The 20615-nt window shown below is 44.6% G+C and overlaps 1 long non-coding RNA gene across 1 annotated transcript; it reads left to right on the forward strand.

The window, feature by feature from the left end:
• Nucleotides 1-14176: 14176 nt before the first annotated feature.
• Nucleotides 14177-15974, forward strand: LOC129383325 (uncharacterized). Its single transcript, XR_008611199.2, has 2 exons — nucleotides 14177-14330; nucleotides 15744-15974. It is a non-coding gene; the product is annotated as an uncharacterized lncRNA (long non-coding RNA).
• Nucleotides 15975-20615: the final 4641 nt, after the last annotated feature.

The raw sequence follows: 20615 nt of genomic DNA on the forward strand, positions 1-20615 counted from the left end.
TTCAAGGTCTCTTTCTAGTAGGATGATTTATGCTGTATTCAAAACAAGAAAATGAAAACATGGCCGAGTAATCAGACACAATAGTAGATATTGCATACGAGATATTTATATTCAAATCTCCACCCAAGCATAACAGCACAGCGGAATCCCATTTTACAAATATTTCCTAAACTTCAGCCACAAATCGCCTTGCAGTCTACATAAGGGAATACATAGCGCAAGAAAAATAAATGTGCATTTTCAAGATTTATTTTAGGGGCCAGGCATGCCGCGTAACAGAATGTAATATACCATGTATCCCAGACACCGCGAGTATAGCTGCTCAAAGAAATGGTCGCGAATAATAACGCAAAATACCAATGTAGTTTTGTTAGCAGTAGCCCTGCGTAGACTGTTAAATTTTTATATTATCATTGATTACCTAACTAGTTGAATTATTGGTCATACATTTATATTTACTTGCATGACTGCGTAAGCTCAACTGCGAAATCATCACATTCGCAGATCACCGCAAAGCATCCAATTCAAAAACATTATATTCACCAGTTTCCTACTCCCCACATTTATCCACATAACTGTACAGCACTTTGAATTTATGATTCCAAGCACAAAACAAAATATGTCAAGTGAAGGCAGGCTCACGAATTTCGCAACGTGCTACAGCAGTGCTCTCAAAAGAGGTTGAAGAGGTCCAACACTGCTCAATGGCTGACTTGGTCACCGCTAAAATGTGACAAAGCTACGCCACAGGTTTTGGCCGCTGCTACAAGCAAACGCCGGCGCTACACTCTATCCTAAAGCGTTGCGTACTACCTTAGGGTGGCGATAAGAAATACTACGGGAGCGAAGGGAAAAAATTAATAAAGCTGTGGCTGCTTGCTAGTAGCAGCTCCCAATAGTTACAGCGTCGCCTTGTAACTTTTTGCAGGCGCCAAGTCAACCATTGAGTAGCGGTGATTTTTTTAAAAGCCCCTTCTTAGGGCTCTGCTGTCGCACTCGCAATATTCGTGGGCCCTGCTTTACTTCAATTTTCTTTTTTGTAAACGCGAAAAAAATATCTGGCCAATATGTTGCCAGTTGTAAACTCTTCAATATGAATTTTGCGTTATTATATGCCAAAACCATGATTTGATTATGAGGCACGCCGTAGTGGAGTACCCCGGATTAATTTTGACTACCAGGGGATCGTTAACGTGCCCCATTGCAGGGACTCCGGCGGTTTTGCATTTCAACCGCATCTAAATGCGGCCCCCGCGACCAGGATTTCATTTCACAATCTCATGTTAAGCAGCGCAACATCATAGCCACTAAGCCATCACGACGGATAATGTTTAAATATGGCGCTTTCAAATTTGATGCCCAATTTGGTATGCGAGCTTACACAGTTGTGCAAGTAATTATAAAACTAGGCATTCAATACTTGTAAAGATCTCAACGGAGACTGATAAATCCGCTCCTCCATTTTATTGAAGTTCTTCCTTCTCTTCTTCTCCTGTCGCAGTCGCGCCACTTCCTCCTTATCTTGACATCACTCTACAATATCTGTGGCCTCGGACTTCATCCTTCTGGTACCGTACGGGATGATGTTCCTAACAGAGCTAGCTTCGATTGTCTTTGCCGGAGTCGCGTAATCCATCGACTTGAGGTTTCCTTGCTGGCTACCGTTTTGGTTACTGTGTATTGACCGTTAAACTGACACTTGTGGCCGCTCAGTCCTTTCTTGGCGAGTATGAAACTTCGAGGTTCAATCACAGGCAACTTGAGATAGTGCCTGTTGTTGAAGTTTCTCGTCACTTCAAATTTATATTTAATTTGCTGTTCAGCTGTCTTGGGGATCTCTAGAAGAGTAATGCGGCGGGCGATTCCTAGCTGATTATCTGTAGAAAGTCAAGGACTTGTTGCATGTGCAGAAAAGTATGGACTGCAGCCCAACCTTTCCGTGTGGGTGTTATTGTGGTGAGTTACTGCAGCTTCTAAGACACATTTCCAACCACCAGGATAGGTAGGGTATAAATCGAAGTACTTCTTGAGGTCGTGAAATTAGGTTTCTGTGAGTGCGCTACTTTCCAGGTGGTACGGCATCGAAAATCTTAGAGGGATGTATCTTTGTTCTGCCCACTTTTTGAGTATTTTGCAAATAAAGTCGGTTTCTCATCGGAGACCAGTGCTTTAGTAGCCTTGAAAATGACTCTTTACATTAGGGCAATTACACAGTTCGCATCCTCTTTACCACATTTAGCTGCTGCCGTTCTGGTAGATTCGTCGATGGCAACAAGGAAAGTTTTCGTCTTCCGCACTCCTTCCCCCTTTTTGACTTCAACGAAGTCGAGGTGAACAACTTCAAAGGGCACGCTCGAATACGTGAGAATAACCGCTTCGTTTCCTCTAGATTTGTATTTTGCTTTGGCCGTTAGACAAAGGAGGCAAGTGCGGATATATTGGTGTAGATCTTCTTTTATACTTTACCATGTAACGCGCTGGTTTATCTTCCTGAAGGTATTTGCGACTTCGTCATGCTCACCCGACTCGGCACTCTCGTAGTAAAAACCCAACATTCTTGACCGGCATGTCTTTGGCACGTAAAACTTCTCCCCTGTGGTCGAATTTTGTCGTGGCCTCCTAGATATCGACGCCGCACACTCTTTCTGTATTTTCTGCTGATGGAATATGCAGCCTCGATAATGCATCGGCTTCTGGCGGCTGGTCTCCTGCTCTGCGGGTCACTTTAAATGCGAATCGCTGCGATTCGTTCATCTACCTGGCAATGACACATTTGGGTTTCGAAATGTTTAGAAGATAGGTAAGTGCTTTGCTGTCTGTAAACAGCTTCAATTGTCGACCTTTAAGGTATGTTCAGAAATAGCTTAAAGCCATTACCACTACTAGCGCTTTTTTCCGTTGTAGCGTAGTTTTCTTGCGGTTTCGTAAATGCCTATGAGTTTTAACGCACAGTTCTGAGTTGTCGCGCTGGTGGCTGTGAGTCATTCCGTTGGCAGGGGTCACCGCAGTTCTGTAAAGCGATGCATCTGTGCAGAGCTCGCAAGACTTCTCGAAGTCCGGGAGTACCACGATTGGATCTGAGGATATTATTTTGACAATTTCGCGATATGTTTGTTCGCAATGTTCAGTTCAAACCAACGGTACACCTTTCTTTGTTAGAGATGTCAAACATTTCATCATGGTGGCGTAGAGTGATATGAAAGCTCCAAAGCGTCGAGCCAGACCGACAAAAATTCGTAATGAAGGCAAATCGTGTGGCCTGGGCAGTCTTTATCCGCTCGGCCGACTCTGCTTTGATACTTTTAGTGCGGCCGTCAAACACTTTGCCCAGATTGTCCCGGAAAGCACAGATCGTATGAAGACTTCGCATTTTCTGACATTTATCTTCGACTTAGGCTTACTCGGTGCTTTCAAAACCTGTCACAAATGATTTGCGAGCTGGTCCTCTGTGTTAGAGGGCACAACAGTATTGTCCACGTAGACGTTGCAAATTTGACCAGTATCGGCAGACAGAGCATTGTTCATCATCTTTTGAAATCGGGCACCCGAGTTCTACCAGCCAAATGGGAGCATGTTCTATCTATGCACATAAGATGTGTAACGAAATATGTAAAATTGTATTCTTCTTGGAAAGGAAATTGCCAATACCCTTTGCAGAGATCGGTGCGCGAAAATCACTTCCATACTCCAGTTTAATTCATGATGTTATCGATCAGTGCCATAAGAAATGGAAACTAGTCTGTCTGTCCGTTTAACAATCGGCAGTCTGTGCACAGCCTGAAAGTACCGTTCTCCTTAGGCACTATTGCTTCTGGTGATGCGAACAGGGTGCAAAGAGCCTGATCATTTTAGCATGTACCATTTGTTCCAGTTCGTTTTTGAGCCATAATTTCTTCTCTTGAGATAGTGGATAGAGCTTCCTGCGGACTACATTTGTGTCTCCAGGGAAGACGTCGCCTGTAGGTAGGCTCGAACGCAGACGAATTGCAAGAAACGTCGTCAGTATCTCTCCAGCGTTTCTCAGCACCCTGATCTTCGTTTCCTGTGCCAAGCAGCGTTATTCTAACGTTGAGGCGACAGTTAATTCATCTTTCAAGATATGTTTCCCTTTAGCCACCTCATATCTGACCTTGAAAGTATGAACAAAAAAATCACATCATTCATTACAAGTGCAATAATCTCGACTGCACCTTTTTCTTATTGTCCAGTAATGCAGTTGTCTTCTGCTTTCATCATAACTTTGAAACTCCGCTGCTTTATCTTGTCGCATTTTCTTTTTGTGTACAAAAACCTAATTGATGAGACCCACACATGCTCCTGTGACCACTAGCACGTGCTTGCCTCTGCCATTAATTTTCATTTGGGCGTCAAGAATGTTAGTTTTCAATAAATATACAACGGCTATGGCGTCGTATGGCATAGATGTATTGTCCTTCCCATTTGCCTGGTTTTCCATACCTTTACTGCCAAGTGATCACTCTTTCACTTCTGCTTTCTTCTTCTCCTTGGTCAATGTGCTCTAGGCGTCCACTTGACCGGTATTTTCAGCTTTTTTCCACGCAGTTACATTACTCGGCATGTGCAAAGGCGTGTAGAATAATATTGTTCAGAGTGTGCAAGAGATACTTCATGGTCTTGGGAGATTTAGCCACCAGCTCTTTCTGAGTCTCTAATGACACCTAGCATAATCAGCGGAACAGCAGATGTGTCAGGAAGGCTTCCGTCAGTGAGCAGTAGCCTGCGCTTTTCATAAAGTATTCTTTAAGGCTTCCGACTTTGAGTCTTAAGGAATTGTCATTGTTCTACCGTGCTAACCAGTTCATTTGAAACGATTTAAGGAGCTCTGTTTCCATTCACTCTACGAGTCACTAAGGTGGTCTAAGATTCTCATGTAGACCCAATTTTTGGCGATCCCCTTCAAAAATGACCTGAGGTTTCTTATCTTCTCGTCATCCAGATCCCATCGATTTTCTCGGCAGGCGGATTCATAAGGGCCAATCCATGGAGCTGCAGCCGTTGACATGTCATCAAAATTGTCCGACGTAATGGCAGCTCTTTTTGGAACGGCTCTGTGTACAACCGCATGGCTGAAGATGTTCAAGAGCTCTGACTTGCTCAACCTGCTTCGAATGCATCTGCAGCAATTTACTCATAATAGACCTAGTATTCTGTCCTTTAGACGACTCATGTGGGCCGTATACACTCGTAAACACAGGCACACTAACTTAATTAACAAGCATGCTGTCACGCGCGCAAAGGCCAGCATGAACACATCTCACTCGATGACCGCCGAAACTCGCTGTGAAAACGCTGCAGTGAGGTAATACGGCAGGATCAGTGGGCGAATTGACCTTCACACAGCCGCGCGCACCAAGGCGAAGTAGGCCGTGAGAACACAGAGGAGCTCGGACTCTGTACTCGTCAAACAGGGCGTTCAAGATAAATCGGCCCGGTCGGGCGCGCGCAGCCACCCGCGCCGTCCGGAGTTGAGCGCGCCCCCTCCCTAACTTCCCCCCGAAGCCTTGCTCGCGGCGGTTGGCAGCACACTTCCTCCCCATATTCCGCCGTTGCGTGCGCAAGATTCGGGTGTGGTTGCCAGCTCACCTCCGCAAGCTTTCACTTGCAGGCACAGGATACGGCACGCGGTGATGATTTTACCGCTCCCGGACTTTACACGAAACCTTAAAGCGACACCTACGGCAGAAATGCGCCTGGAGTGTCCATATAATTACTTTCACAATAAGACCCCATTAGTTCTATCGTCGTATCTCGCAGCGTCCTTTTTAAAACAATTAGACCACTTTTAGGAGGTGCACACAGTATAATTTTCATGTAGTATGCACGTCATGAACGAAAGTTATGGCAATACCGCCTCCTTTCTTTCACAACTGAGTCAATAAATTCCAATGATAGCCTGTCAGCGTAAACGTATCGGAACCACCGTGTGTTATAGTCACATTAGTGTGAAAAAACAAAACAAAAAAACATTGATGCAATCGCGAGCCGCTGCTATGTTTTCAGTTTAGTTGCAACATTTTTGGAGGTTTCTTATGTTTATGCCGACTAAAATGCAATGTGGCGACTTCACGCTACACTTTCTAAAATTTCCAAAATCAAGATTCGCAGAGAAACTACAGACCATGCTATTTACAGAATGTATACAATATAAGCTGAGTGCGATACCCGCATGAAAGTTGCATGTTCGTCCTCATTGGAATAACTTTCACCGTCTTTAAACCAGGCAAGCTTCATAACAGTAATGATGTAGTCGTCACTGTTGTCAGCCAACGAATCTGCCATAGATAATACAGATTGGAAGCGTAGCAGAACTGTTGGAATCCATTTCCGTTTACTTGGTAGGCGGTAGCCCTCTTTTATATCAATGTTTGGAAAGGTTTACTCCTCTAGCTTGATGGTTACATATGAAACATTTTGGCAGAACTAATCTCACAATGACCGTCGACGTTAATGTGATTAGCAACGAAACAGTGTAGCGGCACACCGTATCGCCACAACGAAATCAAGTCATGTATGAGACCTGTATGCAGCAGGACTCCTCTTTCGCGCGTACCTCTGGATACGCCACGCCATCTACTGACGACACGCATGGTGCGACTGTGAATAAATGGTTAGAAAAGCTTGTATGAAAATGTGTGATGCGCGGGGGATTTCACTAAGCAACTGACAAAGTTGAAACACATTTATTGCAATTAACATTGTTTGGAGTTTTCACCCCGTCTTACGCCTCCCCGTCGTACGCCATTTGTATCCTACGCCAGCACCTTTCGCGCCTACTTAAGCGACTCGGTAGCCCATAGTCTTAATGCTTGACCACACATAAGCTTGCCGGCACGCGCAGGAAGTGCCTACGCGAATCGCGCCAGCTGTGCCTCGACAGCAATGGCGGTAGCATCTAGAAGAGACGTATGCCAGCACGCCCTAACTCGGTTCACTCTTAAACGCCATCGCCAAGATGGCATTTATGGGTGCCTAAATAATTAGCAAGTAAATAATTTATAAATTCCTAAATAATTAGGAACGTCATTCTTTTATTTTTACAGTTCTTAAATTAGCTCGAAAATGCAGCAGATTCAATTGGTTGCAATCCATACACAGCGAAGCTTTGTGCGAGTGCATAAAGAGTGGAAACACGAGTTTGTGTTTATTTAATGTCTGAATAAAGTGACGCGGAAAGCTTTAAGGCTCTTACGACTCAGCACTGAAAAGGGAATTCCTTAGGTGTTTCCTAGAGGAGGCCCCCGCCCCATTTTTTTTTTCATCAGCGTCCATCGGCATTGGCCGAGAAATGGGGGAATTATTCCAAATTAATAAGGTTGGCGATGTTCTCCGCCACCGCCACCACTGGCGCACGTCTCATCTATCACCAGGCTCCAACGCACTATGGGGAATTACCCAAGAAATAGCTGGAATGTCTCGAGGAACACAGAGATTAAGGATTTCTACAAAAAAATATCCGAATAAGAAACATGTACTTGATTAGATCTGGCAGGCTCGCTTACTGTCCCCGTCCCGTTTCAAACGGGATGCCAATTATCATAATAAAAATAATAATAATGTTTAGCATCGTATCGCGCCCCTGGTCGCACGATGCGATATGCGCTCCCCGTAGCCGCGATAGGGGCTCACTGTGCATTGCAGTTCCATATTATTACACCTAGTGTCATGCCATGCAGAAGTTGCATATGTAGCGGTACAATGTAGTTTTTCCTTCCTGACAACTACCTGCCTCCTACACACTAGGGGAATTGGCCAAGAAATAAATGGATTATCTTGAGGAAGAAAAAAGAGCTTAAGGAGATGTATACAAGAGAGCTAGAATGAAAAACAGGTATAGGATACCTGGTTAGGTCAAGCAAGCAAGGGGACTTCTAGCGTCCTGTTTCAAACGGGTGGCCAATAAATCATCATCATGATCACTAGCTTCATAAACATCGAGTCGTGCCACTTGTCACGAAATGTGGCATACGCGCTGCGTCGCGTCGATACGTGCAAACCTTGCATTGCACTTGCGTTGTATTCCACCAACTGCATGTAGCAGTTGAATGCTGCATGTAACTCACCCTGATTAACTCAAGCTGGCTAGATTACTATTTTTCACCGGCCCATAATAAAGGGGATGCCAATGAATCATCAACAACAACACCATCATAATGTGCCACGGGTCAAGGGATGATACAAATCCACCGCGTAGTCTGGATACCTGTATTTAAACTTCGGTGCGGGTTATGATGCCTCCTCGCAAGGTACGAGCCGCTGCTGAAGAAGCGAATCGTAGTGTTACGCACGCGGCTACAACCAGGCAACGTCGGGCTCAGGAGACCACTGTACAGAGAGCAGCACATGCTGTAGCTCGCCGTCGACGCCGAACGGAGAGTTCAGATTGATCTCGTGAAAACTATGTAAACAGACTTCGCCGCTAAGACGCTCTAATGCGTGCCGCCAAAAATAGTGCTTCTACGGAGCCTCGCCCACAGCTGGGCTCGGTGTGCCGTGCAGGATTGTGACTTTTTTTTTCGCACTGCCGGCGCTGCCGCGGCCGTGGATGAATGGATGGGTGGATGAATGTTATAATCGTTCCTTTGGAACGGTGTGGTGGGTTGCGCCACCAAGTGGATTGGCGGTGAACAGCGCCAACTGGTGGTGCTGTTCACCCAGCAGCGCACGTGGAGCTCGCCTTCCGCTGGCATTGGTTTGCCTATTAGGTTAGAAAACACCCAGCCGCAACGTCCAAGATCCTAAAACCTGGTGATACTCGCAACGAAAAGCCTTGCTTTTAAACAAAAAAAAAAGCCATTTCTCGCATGTAATGAGTAAGCTTCAGTGAGAATGGGTTGTAGGACACCGCGGCTGTGTCCCGCGCGCCGACACACAGAGCCTCTTTACTACATATGCTAGATTCTTCATGAATGCATCGCAATTTACAGAAAATGTGCGCAGTTGGAGGCGGCGCCGATAGATGACAAGGCGTGTCCAGAGGGAAGCGCGAAAGAGGAACACGGATGCCGTACAGGACACACACATCATGTGTTTCGGGGCTGGCATTATGGTGTATCGCTACATTGACTGACTCTTAATCGCATTAACATCGAAAGTCATCCTGAGGAAATCAACATAAGTAAATCTGCAGGCTCAAGTTGCAATCAGATAGCGCAAGAGAGAGCTAATGAGGGATGTCTGCGAGAGAATTCAGTATTGCAGTCTACCTAAAAATAGGCTGACGATGATGATAATATTGATGATGAGGATGGAATGCTGTCACCGGATAAAAATAAAAAACTACTTTTGTCAATCCCTCTTCAAAGGGATCATCACGGTGCTACGAACATAGCACACGAGCGAAAAACAAAGGCACATGTATTAAAGAAAACTAACAAAGCGACAAAGAAAAAAGTCCCAAAGTTAGTTAGCACTGGTACAACGCGTGCAAAATAGTTTATTTCAAGCACTGAGTGGCGCCGCTGTGACTGCGTAATGTCATTTGGTACGACGCAATATTTCAGTGCCCCAACACTTGCAGGACTTTCGTTTTCGTTTATTAGGGGGAATAGCCGGCAGCTAGAAGAACCGGCTTATTCCAGGATCTTGACGTCGGAGAATCCCTCAATAAGTATATGCCCATTTTTTATAGCGGTCGGCAAAGAGGCTGCATTTGTTGTAGCAGTCCTGCTGGCCTTGTTGAAGGTGTTTTATGTCGCGGGCAGTTTTCGCATGTCTTTACGTAATGTGCGGTCGGGGTTGGCCAATAATAATTGCTTTGTGTCCGTGCCAGCGTAGGGGAAAATTCTAGGCGCCCGGCTGTCTGATCATGACCCTTTAGTGCAACACTGGATACGCAACTTTCTTTCTAACCGCACTCAATTCGTCACGGTGAATGGAACCGATTCTCTGGAGGCACCTGTTTCCTCCGGAGTGCCACAGGGCTCCGTTTTAGGCCCATTACCATTTATGATTTATATTAATGATTTACCTACTAGCATCGCTTCTTCTGTCTGTCTTTTTGCTGATGATTGTGTTATCTACCGCACCATATCTAATTACACTGATACAATAATCCTTCAAAGTGACCTAGATAATATTTCTGCTTGGTGTGAAATGTGGAAAATGAAGGTTAACATTCTTAAGTATAAATCAGTGAGAGTATCGCATAATAACATGCCTTGCCCGAACTACCTTCTTCACAGCACGGCGCTAGAATCTGTAACTACCTATAAATACCTGGGTGTACATATTGACACGTGTACTTATCTTTATCGGGCGACCACGTTTCGCCACCTAACAAATGTAATCGCAGAGCGCGGGACGCGCCTGCATGTATCCGAAGTTTCTGGAAAGTTATCGATGCTTCTACCCGGCTGTCTGTTGTCGCCGAACGTTGTGTTATCTGATTTCATCGCGTGACGCGAATGGTGTAGAACATTTTGGAAGGCACGCGGGTCCGAACGATTAGTCTGGAACATTCGACGACTGCTGTATAAAAGCCGACGTGCTTGCCTCGCTGAGCAGATTTTCGACGATCGCCGACTGTGTTCGCCGCTTTCGTTGTGCTATAAGTGTAGCCTGTTTTGTGGGCACAGGTTCGCCCAATAAAATCTAGTTTTGCCTTTCACAGTATTGCTACTGTGTTCATGGAAGTATCACGTCGAGCATGTAACACCAAAGGCTAATCGCATGCTTGGTTACCTGAAAAGAAACTTCTCTCTCGCACCTTGATCACTCAAGCGACAGTTATATATCACTTATGCCCGATCTAATCTCGACTATGCCTCGCCAATCTGGGACCCTGGCCTTGCAACTCTTACCAATAACTTAAAGGCAATGCAGAATTGCTCAGCACGTTTTATCCTAAATAACTACCATCGAACTTCCAGCGTAACTAACATGAAATCGATACTTAATCTGCCCCCGCTTGCAAATAGAGAGAAACTATCTCGACTTGCATTGTTTCATAAGATCTATCATCATAATCATGTTCTTAGGACACGTCTGATTAAACCACCTAATTTTGTTTCATCTTGACTTGATCACCACCACAAAGTCCATGTCCCTCACCAAAACACTGCAACATACTCGCAATCTTTCCTGCCCAAAACCAGCCTCGACTGGAACCATCTTGCCGCCTCATTAGTTAGCACTACCAACTATGACTATCTTCGTGAAGCTCTTTCCAGCGGAATTCCAACATTTTTTTTTTCTTTAAACGTTGTCTATGTCGGTTGGAAACTTCATCTTCTAGTGTCTCAATCGGCTTCAACAGAATTTTCTTGCCGTAATTATTGTACGAGCCTTGCATGACAGTGTGAATTTTCATTGTTATTAGAAATTACATTCGTTCCCATGTTTGAATTTTTCTAATTGTGTATGTGCAAATACACAATTGTGTATCTAAGGACTATCAGTTAAGCATATCAGAAGGTAGGGAATCTATCAATCCTAAACAAGTAATGGCGCTTCTTGAGATTGACGCACGTGCTGAGAAGATACTGAAATTCGCTTTATAGCGGGGATATTATTGCTTGGCTAAATCAAGTCAATGCTAACCTTTAATGCGAAATCTCTCAGTTATCAAACATTTAGTTGAGAGTGAGCGGTAGTCGTGGTATTTTTCTAGTGTACGTCTGTATCACTTCACGCTAAAAACCAAGAAAGAGTGCATAAGCTTTGTTGTCAAAATTTTGATGACGCTGCAGTAATGTGTCTACTCGCCCCCTGTAATTACCGCCGCGGAATTCTGCTTCATGAAACTGTCATTTTAAGATTGCTCAGCAATCAAAGAGAATTTTGCACGCATAAGAGAAATAAGGCGATAATTAGATACATCGGCTTGATAGCTAGACTTTAATACAGTAAAAACAGCAGCAGTTTCCAACATGCGAGTGAAAATGAAAGTATTCGAACACTTAATTAATATAAATGTAAAATAGGGCAAATATACTGTCGTGAGCTTTGAGATTTTTAGAATGGCGCAGGGGATGTCATATGGAGCGCAAGATATTGATGGCTTAAACTATTAAGGAATTCGTTAATGAGCGTTTCATCCATGAACACAGCACTGTATGTATGAACAGCCATGCACTGCTAAGTGATGCCTGCGTTGAAGCCTTTTTATAAGGACGAATAACGGACAGAAACACAGTCAGTAACAGGTTATACTTCCATTCCGGTAAAGTTGAGCCGGCGAAAGAATAGTTCGCGCTTACTAGAGCGCTGGCTCTTTTCAAGGAATTCAATATATGAGTCATAGTGTCGTTTGTAGAGACACTTGAAAGGAGCTAGGAAAACCGCAATTCATCTTTCCACTCATTAGGTACAGGGCTTCCAGCTTTTGGGTCCACACAATCTTTAAACTTCAGAAACGTTGCAAGTTAAAATGAGAATCCATAATGATATTTGGGATGCTTTAGCTTCTAGTGGACGATGCACTTAAGGATACTCCTCAAAAAGGCTCCAATAATTTATCTATTTGGCCATGAGCAATGACTATGTCGGTAATCAGTGACCTTTCGATGGTGCAAAAGAAATCATACAAGCGCATGTAGTCATAAGACGTGAAAGCAAAACGAGGAGATTCGTTGATGACACTAAAAGAACTCTGTCCCAGGGTTAACATAGAGGCGGTTACATTTACCGACTAATGAGATTTATCAGTACGCACAGGCAAGATGTCAAAAGAAGAGACATCTACAATTTAACCATTACACCGGTATAAATCTGGGATCTTGCCACAGCAATTTGCAGTAAAGTTATTCTGCCCAATGGAATGAATGACCAGAAATTCGCACATGATTGAATTGTTCTCTATTTCATAATTATATTGAGAAGAGTAAACGGGTTCAAATCTGTCTCAAGTGTAACAATATTTCTCAGCACAATTAGCCTGTGGGTAGATATTACATTGTCTGTAGAACAAATGATCTCATGAAAACATACAGGGTAAATATTACTCGCTGCACAAATAGCTTCAAATGAATAGTTTAGATACTGCATTAGGCCTATTTCTAGCCAAATTTATTGCTGCCTATGCTCACACTAAGCTGCCAACAGCAATTAGTACCCCGCCACGTTTTTCTTTAGATCAGCTGAAGTCGTGGGCACAGCAGTAGATTTGGTACGGTAGAAAAGTGCTTGAATATGGAATTCCTCAGAACGGTCAAGTTTCCTAAATCCCAATATTGTGGAAAGAAGACGAAACAGATTTGAAGGAAACTATAGGCGTGGGTCGATGGTTTAGAATAACCCTTCTTAAGTTCAACATACAAAATATAACACGCCCACGAAAAATTTCTTAGCCTATATCATCACCGTTTTCCTCACACCGGCATCATGTCTTTTTCTAACATTGTCAGAATATGGGGACGAGAATCACTTACTTCATCGCGAGGTAATTGTTATGACCGTCACCCATTTTTTTCTTAAACTTCGTTCAAGGTATACGTCGCCGCCTCCTACTTCTTCAATGTATTGCCTCTCAAATTGCAATCTAAATGACCAGGGAGTATAGAACTTTCTTTGTTCCTGCCTGGTTTAGCCAACACTAGGCTGTCCACAGAATAGGATCATTATAAGACCTTATTTATTGATGTTTGTCCTTATAAGTCATTGCCATTGTTTTTCGTATATTTGCATTGTTGCACCATAGTTAGTTTCTCCAATTAAAGACCCTTTCCACTTCCTTTTCCTATTGTACTTACGCCGAGTTTTATTGTAGCTAAGCTGCGCGTTCCATATTTACCTTTCTACGGCAATCGTTATTGTTGTCTCCTTATACTGTCCAGATCTAATTTTACATATATTTCCTTTCTTGTTTTTTTGTGTGTTTTGTTTGTACAGCATGCGTCAGCCAGCACTCCGACATTAGAGCTTTTCGCGGGCATGTCAGAATAATTTTTTTTTCTAATACCTATATTCACTTCAAACAAAGCGCACTAGCATCAGCTGGGCAAGCCGCAGTGCATTAAGATGTGTGGTACAATGCTTCGAGAAAACGAAGGTAATATTGGAACGCACTATCAGGCTATCGTAGTTGTACCTCCACCACTCAATCATTAGAGCTGCTTATATTCTGCCAGTGTAGAACTTTTATTATGTTGGACCTTTTCAATGCGTCTCGCCCAACATAAAATTGAAATTCCCATGTTTTCTAACAATATCACTGTGTGGCATTTGTTTCCATCTTTACCGCTAAGTATACTACATACATTTTCATTATGTTTCTATCTTGATGTCAGTCTCCACTCCTGGCATAAAATACACACTAGTTACCTGGGAGGAAAAATACCAATGTGGTATTTTATACTTTACTGACTCCAAAGGTAAGTTACTCATTATCTTGCCATTCCCTAGCGGCAAGGCTACTTGAAAACGAAAGGCTTGCCATTCTGTAATTTTGATTCATAGCCGCTTCCCTAACCAGGTGTGTAATTACAGTTGAAATTACTGAGAATTACGTCGCAAGTAATTGGCTCGAATATGAAAACAAAACCATCCGGCGGGCGGAGCCCCGCAGGCACTTAATCGCACCTAGGTCTAATGTTAAGTGGTTATGTAGCAGGTTCAAAAAAAAGCGGGGATCCTAGACGAGAAGACCGTACCTGAAATATATTACACCCACGGTATACGTCTCGACAACAGTGCAAGTATCAACAAAGTGACCGTAAGATCAGGTGACGTCGCCCGTCACATTTCCGCATAATACATCTCTTCCTGCAGCGCACAAATATCCTTCAACAACGTTAACAAATTGCGTATTTCCGCTAAGTACAAAATGTACAGGCTCTTCGTATTAAAGTCCCCCTGTAGCACGTAGAAAAGGCGACGGAGAGACGCAATCTTCTGAGGCCTCACAAAATTTCAGTTCAATTTCCAGCAAAAAATTGCTTTCTGATAGTTCTGTTAGTAATGTTCTGAAGGCCTGCAGTCAACCAACCGACTAAAAGGATGTATTGAACAAACCCTTTAGCCTCGTCTTGAAAAATTCTGGCATGAGCTATGAGAGTGCAACTCAGTATTGTTCAAGGTCCTTTTCTTCAACATTCAACATTCTTCAACATTCAACATTCACCCTCGCACTGCGATCCTGGTGAGCTCAGATGTTAGAGCGACCGTCCCGGAAAAGCGCTGGTCCCGGGTTAAAATCGCGATACATGATGCAGTTTTTCTCAGCTTCGAAGCTTCCTTTCTGGGAAAGCCATATGAATTTTTTTTTTGGCTATGTTCATGCTACATTCGGGTGAATGACTTTTTTTCCCTTTTGCGCTTGGAACTGAATAGCTAACAAATATTGACAGTTTGTACAATGTGCGTTTGGGGTAAACCAAAGAAATGCAATAAACAATACCGCAGCTGCATGTTATAATTCCTTTTTAAAAATAGTGCAGAACTCTCAAGAAGTTGCACAAATTTTGGCACCTTCTTTCATTCGGATTGACAAAACTGGTATAAAATCAATAATTGTCCCACATCTTGCCACATATATATGCTTCGTTATTTTTTACTGTCTTCCGAAAATGTATAACTGTAGATGCCTGTATTGTAAATAATTCTATTAAATGTTTGCACAAAGTTATTTATTTGTGTGCCATTTTTTGTTCAAAAAGTAATAGCACGTGAGCCGTAGAAGTAAACTATAATTGTAAAGAATCTTTCTGGCTGGTTAAGCAGATGTGTGTTTTCCATAATCAGCCAAGCCGTGTACCTCCCTTGACAGAACTGCCTTATCATTTCAGGTACCGCGAAATGCGAGCTGCATGCCTGGAATTCAGGAGCCCCCAACGCATCTCAAAACTGCAATGATGATTACACGAAATATTGTCAAGAGTATGAAAGAAGCCAGACTCCGCAGACTGTGTACTCCAGTAGCTGCACAGCCCAACCAGGCTGCTAGGAGCTCCTTGTCAACAGAGCAATGTCCACCCTAAGAAGGTGCTCACAATAAAATATTCGCTCCTTTTTTATTATTTAAGCGGTCTCTCTTATTTCTGACTGTGGGCTAAATACAGAAGAATTGTAAGTGCCCTTATTTTTCAATATTATACCACTCGTTTGTGCGTACAAACTTGTATATATAATGTCATCGCATGTTTACGGCTGCGGCAAGAAGCTGCTATGTGCTCAATAACGTCATCTTTCTTGTTAAAAATTATCGCATAAAGAGACCTTTGGTCACCTTGTCGTCGGGTTGGCCTCTTCCAGAAGCTTCTCTCTCGCTACACAGGGCCTTATAAAGTCATGCGCCATGTTAACGACGTAAATTACGAGATTTCGCCGCTTCATTTTGAGCCATCCTCAAGACAGACGCCTGTTGACGTCATGCACGTTTCCCGGTTGCAGCCATACTTCGCTCGCTATTCCGTGCCTACCATGCGCCGAGACGGCGCTTCACCACCCGGGAGTCCTGTTAGGGAAGGATGAAAGAAGAGACAGGAAGAAGAAGATCGGAGATGCTGGCGGGCTGCGTGTTGTTGGTGGTCAGCCATCATAACTACTCTGACCCATCCTGTATATATATTGTAAATATAGTCTTTCTATGCTTGCAACATCCCCGTAACATATTCTTATGGCCAAGGAGACAATTACATGAAGCGGAATTTCTGGCAATGAACGTTTCCAGTCATATCATTTTTATGCACAATCCTCACTGGCAAACAATGCCACTGAATAATTATTTTCTTTGATCAAAAAAGCACCAGATTGCAATATCTGTGTACCAGCTGCATTTCTAGCGAGGTATGCTCCAGTGGTCACGCCACCCTCATCTACGATTTTGTTCATGCTACATCATTATCGCACATGACCGTTCGCGCCAGCGGAAGAGAAAGAGGTCATGGTACAGACAAGGTTGACAGGCGTAGATCCCGCTTTACGTTCTGTTACTTCACCTGCAGTCCTTTTCGTCCAAAAATCATGCAACCTGGCTTACGCTGATTGATGCCATGTTCCACCACCGGCGCATTACATTGCAGCGCGCGAGGTTCCTTCAGGGTGTTTCGGCACTATCTACAAAGGTAGTTGGGAGGATGTGAGACGTGTTGGACGCAACCCACGACACCATCTCCTATGACTACTTAGCGCCAGCCGGTCTTGTACGATACAGTGAAATCATACTCGAAGTCTAAGGGCCCAGTGCGCAAGCCCACTAGATCGATCGCGTAAATTCAGAAGCCAACAGGGGGAGTAGTGGTCCATGACAACTGTGAAGTGTCGGCCGTATAAGTACGAAAAAAAAAAAGGTCCTAACTGCAAATATTACGGCAACACATTCATGATCGGTCATGGTGTAATTACACTTTGGCTTGCTTAACGAGTGGCTGAAGTAAGAAATAACGTGTCATTTGCCATCGAAGCGTTGGGCCAGTACAGCACGAATGCCCACACCAACAGCATCTGTATGAATTTCCGTTGGTGCGGAAGGGTCAAAGTGTCAGAGAATAGCGTGTGACGTAAAAAGAAACTTATGCTGTCGAAATGAGTAGTCACACTCGGCATTCCATTCGAAGGATACATTCATTCGTAGAATACATGTCAAAGGATAAGCAACATCAGCAAACCGGTGAATAAATCGGCTAAAGTACGAACACCGTCGCAATAAACTGCGCAGCTCTTTAAAGACCATGGTGCACGAAACGCTTCGACGGCTTCAGTCTTTTCTTGATCAGGTCGGATGGCACGCTAATCCAGAAGATTACCTAATATCAATGCTTTCGGCTCACCGAAATAATACTTCTTGGACTTCAGAATGAGTCCAGCGTTCTTTATACAGCCGAGCCCAGCATCGGGGTGCTTATTGTGTTCACTTGGTGTGCGGCCAAAAATTACAACGTCATCGAGCTAGCACATGAAAATGGCCCACTTTAGGCTATGCAGAATTGTATCAATAAGCGCTCAAAAGTTGCGGGGGTGTTGCACAGCCCGAACGGCATTATATTGAACTCATAAGAGTCAATCTATATATCGTGAATGCCGTTTTCACTTTGTCCACCGGCTACATCGGTATCTGTCGATAGCCTGAGCGCAAGTCAACAGAAGAAAAGTATGAGGCTGCACCGAGGCAGTCAATAGCATCGTCAATCCGCGGAAGTCGATAGAGGTCCTTTGTAGTGGCCGAATTTAGCAGTTGATATTCCACGCCAAATCTCCATGTTTCTTTTTAACGAGTATTACTGGAGCCACCGAAGGATTGCGTGATTTATGAACTATTCGCTTTTAAAGCATTTTGCGAACTTGTTCATGGATTATTTTGCGTTCTGCTGTGAAGACTAGGTAAGGCTCAGGTAAGGTAAGCTAGCACGAGGCCCTCTAGCGTCGAAGTCGAATTTGGTTAGTTACCGAGATCAACGGAGTGAGTCGTTGTCAGCCTGCTACAACCAAACGTGAACATCATATAACAAAGGCAAAATTATATATATATAAACGGGGTGTCTCGGCTAAATTTACCCAGAGCTTAAATATATGCCAATGCACTCTAAGACGACGCGACCTAAGGCATTTTGCTCACTTCTGTATGCAGTGTGTCACGCTATTTTTGTATTTTGTTAAATTAGATAATTAGTTCAGATGAATTAACCAAGTTCTGAAGCAACGAAGTTAGGCAGAAAAGCCACGCACAGCCAAGGCTTTCGTGACTGCCCAGTCGCCTTTTAAGCGGCAGCACGCCCTGCTATATGATATGTTCGTTTGTACGCGGGCAATGTGGGAGCGCTGCAATCACGGCGCGTAAGCGGGTAGGTCACATGGTATTTTTGGCATATTTCCATGCATATTTGTATGCACGCAACATGCATATTGCGTGTTTCTTGCGGACTATACACGCGGGTGCCTCGACGAAGACGATGAATGCTCTCTGGTTTTCGAGCTGTCGTCTGAATTGGCCAGCGTGACATTATCCTGAGTAAATATACTTTGCAAATAGTATCTAATTCTTAATCCTTCGTTCGCGTAACATTTTGGTGGAGGGTGCAGTTACCCGTCCGCGCCATGGAGCTCCGCAGCGGCCGCACCGTCCTGCTTTCTGCTATGGCTCCCGGTGACGACACCTCGTCTGCTTCTACTTTTGCGACGCTGCCAACAACGTACGTTACGGTTACCAACCACCGCGATCCTCGCATAATTTCTGGCCAAGATAATGTCAACGTTGAGGACTGGCTCTCGCTTTATGAACGTGTTAGCCAAAACAACGGCTGGGACCCTAACATTATGCTAGCGAATGTCATATTCTACTTGGACGCAACTACTCGTGTCTGGTTCCAGACGCACGAGGACTAGATCTCTAGCTGGGATGCTTTCAAAGATATGCTCAGCGACCTCTTTGGAAATCCCACTGGTCGGCAGCTGGCTGCTGGAAAACAGCTTGCTACCCAGTCCAGTCTTCTACTGAATCGTATGTCTCGTACATACAAGACGTGCTCGCTCTTTACTGGAAATTCGACGACAAAATGGCCCAGGTTGACAAAGTGGGCCACATACCTAAGGGCATCGTGGACGACGCGTTCAACTTATTGGTCTTCAACAATGTGTCCACCATTGATGTCATTGTCAAGGAATGCCGCCGCTTTGAGCTCGCCAGAGGCCGCCGCGTCATTCCACAGTTCTTCCGGCTCCCTAACACGGCTGCGATGTCGTCTTGCGTCGAACTTACCGCTTCACCATCCTTAAATGAGCACGTCACACGTATTGTTCGCCGCGAGCTTGAGGCTACAAGTCCTGCGCCGTTCCATCCAGGGCCCCTTGACACCACCATTGACCAACTAGCCCCAGCAATCTCTCTCATTCAGGCATTTGTGTAGCAAGAATTTGCCAACCTCGGTTTTCGTGCTGCCTGCTCCGTTTCCCGACATGACGCCCGACCAGTGCCGACAGCTACGCCTCACAGCATTCTCGATTCCCCTCCCAGATACCAGAACCCTACCGAGTGGATAACTCCGGACGACAAGCCCATTTGCTTCCGTTACCTCCGCATTGGCCACGTCGCTTGCCACTGCCGCACCTCCCGGACGTCGCCGTAATCGAGCTCCTTTTCGCCGTCTTCCTGCCTATATTCCAGCCCGTGTCGTTACTCCCCTCGCCGTATGCCTCGTACCTCAAGCGTATCCGTCGATGTCAGTCGTCCTGCTCACTCAACGTCACCTCAGCGCTGTCGGTTCCCGTCGCCCCAGCCACGCCGCTATTCGTCGGCGACCAATCATGGACCCTCCCGGACGGAAAACTGGACCATGCAGCTCCTGGGGTAGTGCTTTATTATCTTCGTCTTGTCGAAATCCTCCATTGACGCTGCCAACGAACCAGAACTTACTTGATGTTCACATCGACGGGGTCCCTTTGACGGCGTTGATAGATACTGGAACCCAGGTCTCATAATGAGTTTTAACCTCTGTCGTCGACTGAGGAAGGTTCTCACACCTCCTACAACTCGAGCCGTTCGCGTGGCTGCTGGTAGCACTGTTCACCTCACTGGGATGTGTACTTCTCGTATCATCTCAAAACCAGTGTCAAGGTGATATGACGCATGATATCCCGCCTAACATCAAAGAACAGAGGCATGAACGAAAGGGACACCCTCCGACTGGTGAGAAGCCTGGTTGTGAGCAGGATCACATATAGCC

This window comes from Dermacentor andersoni, chromosome 6, assembly GCF_023375885.2.
Source record: "Dermacentor andersoni chromosome 6, qqDerAnde1_hic_scaffold, whole genome shotgun sequence".
In the NCBI taxonomy this organism is placed as follows: domain Eukaryota; kingdom Metazoa; phylum Arthropoda; class Arachnida; order Ixodida; family Ixodidae; genus Dermacentor; species Dermacentor andersoni.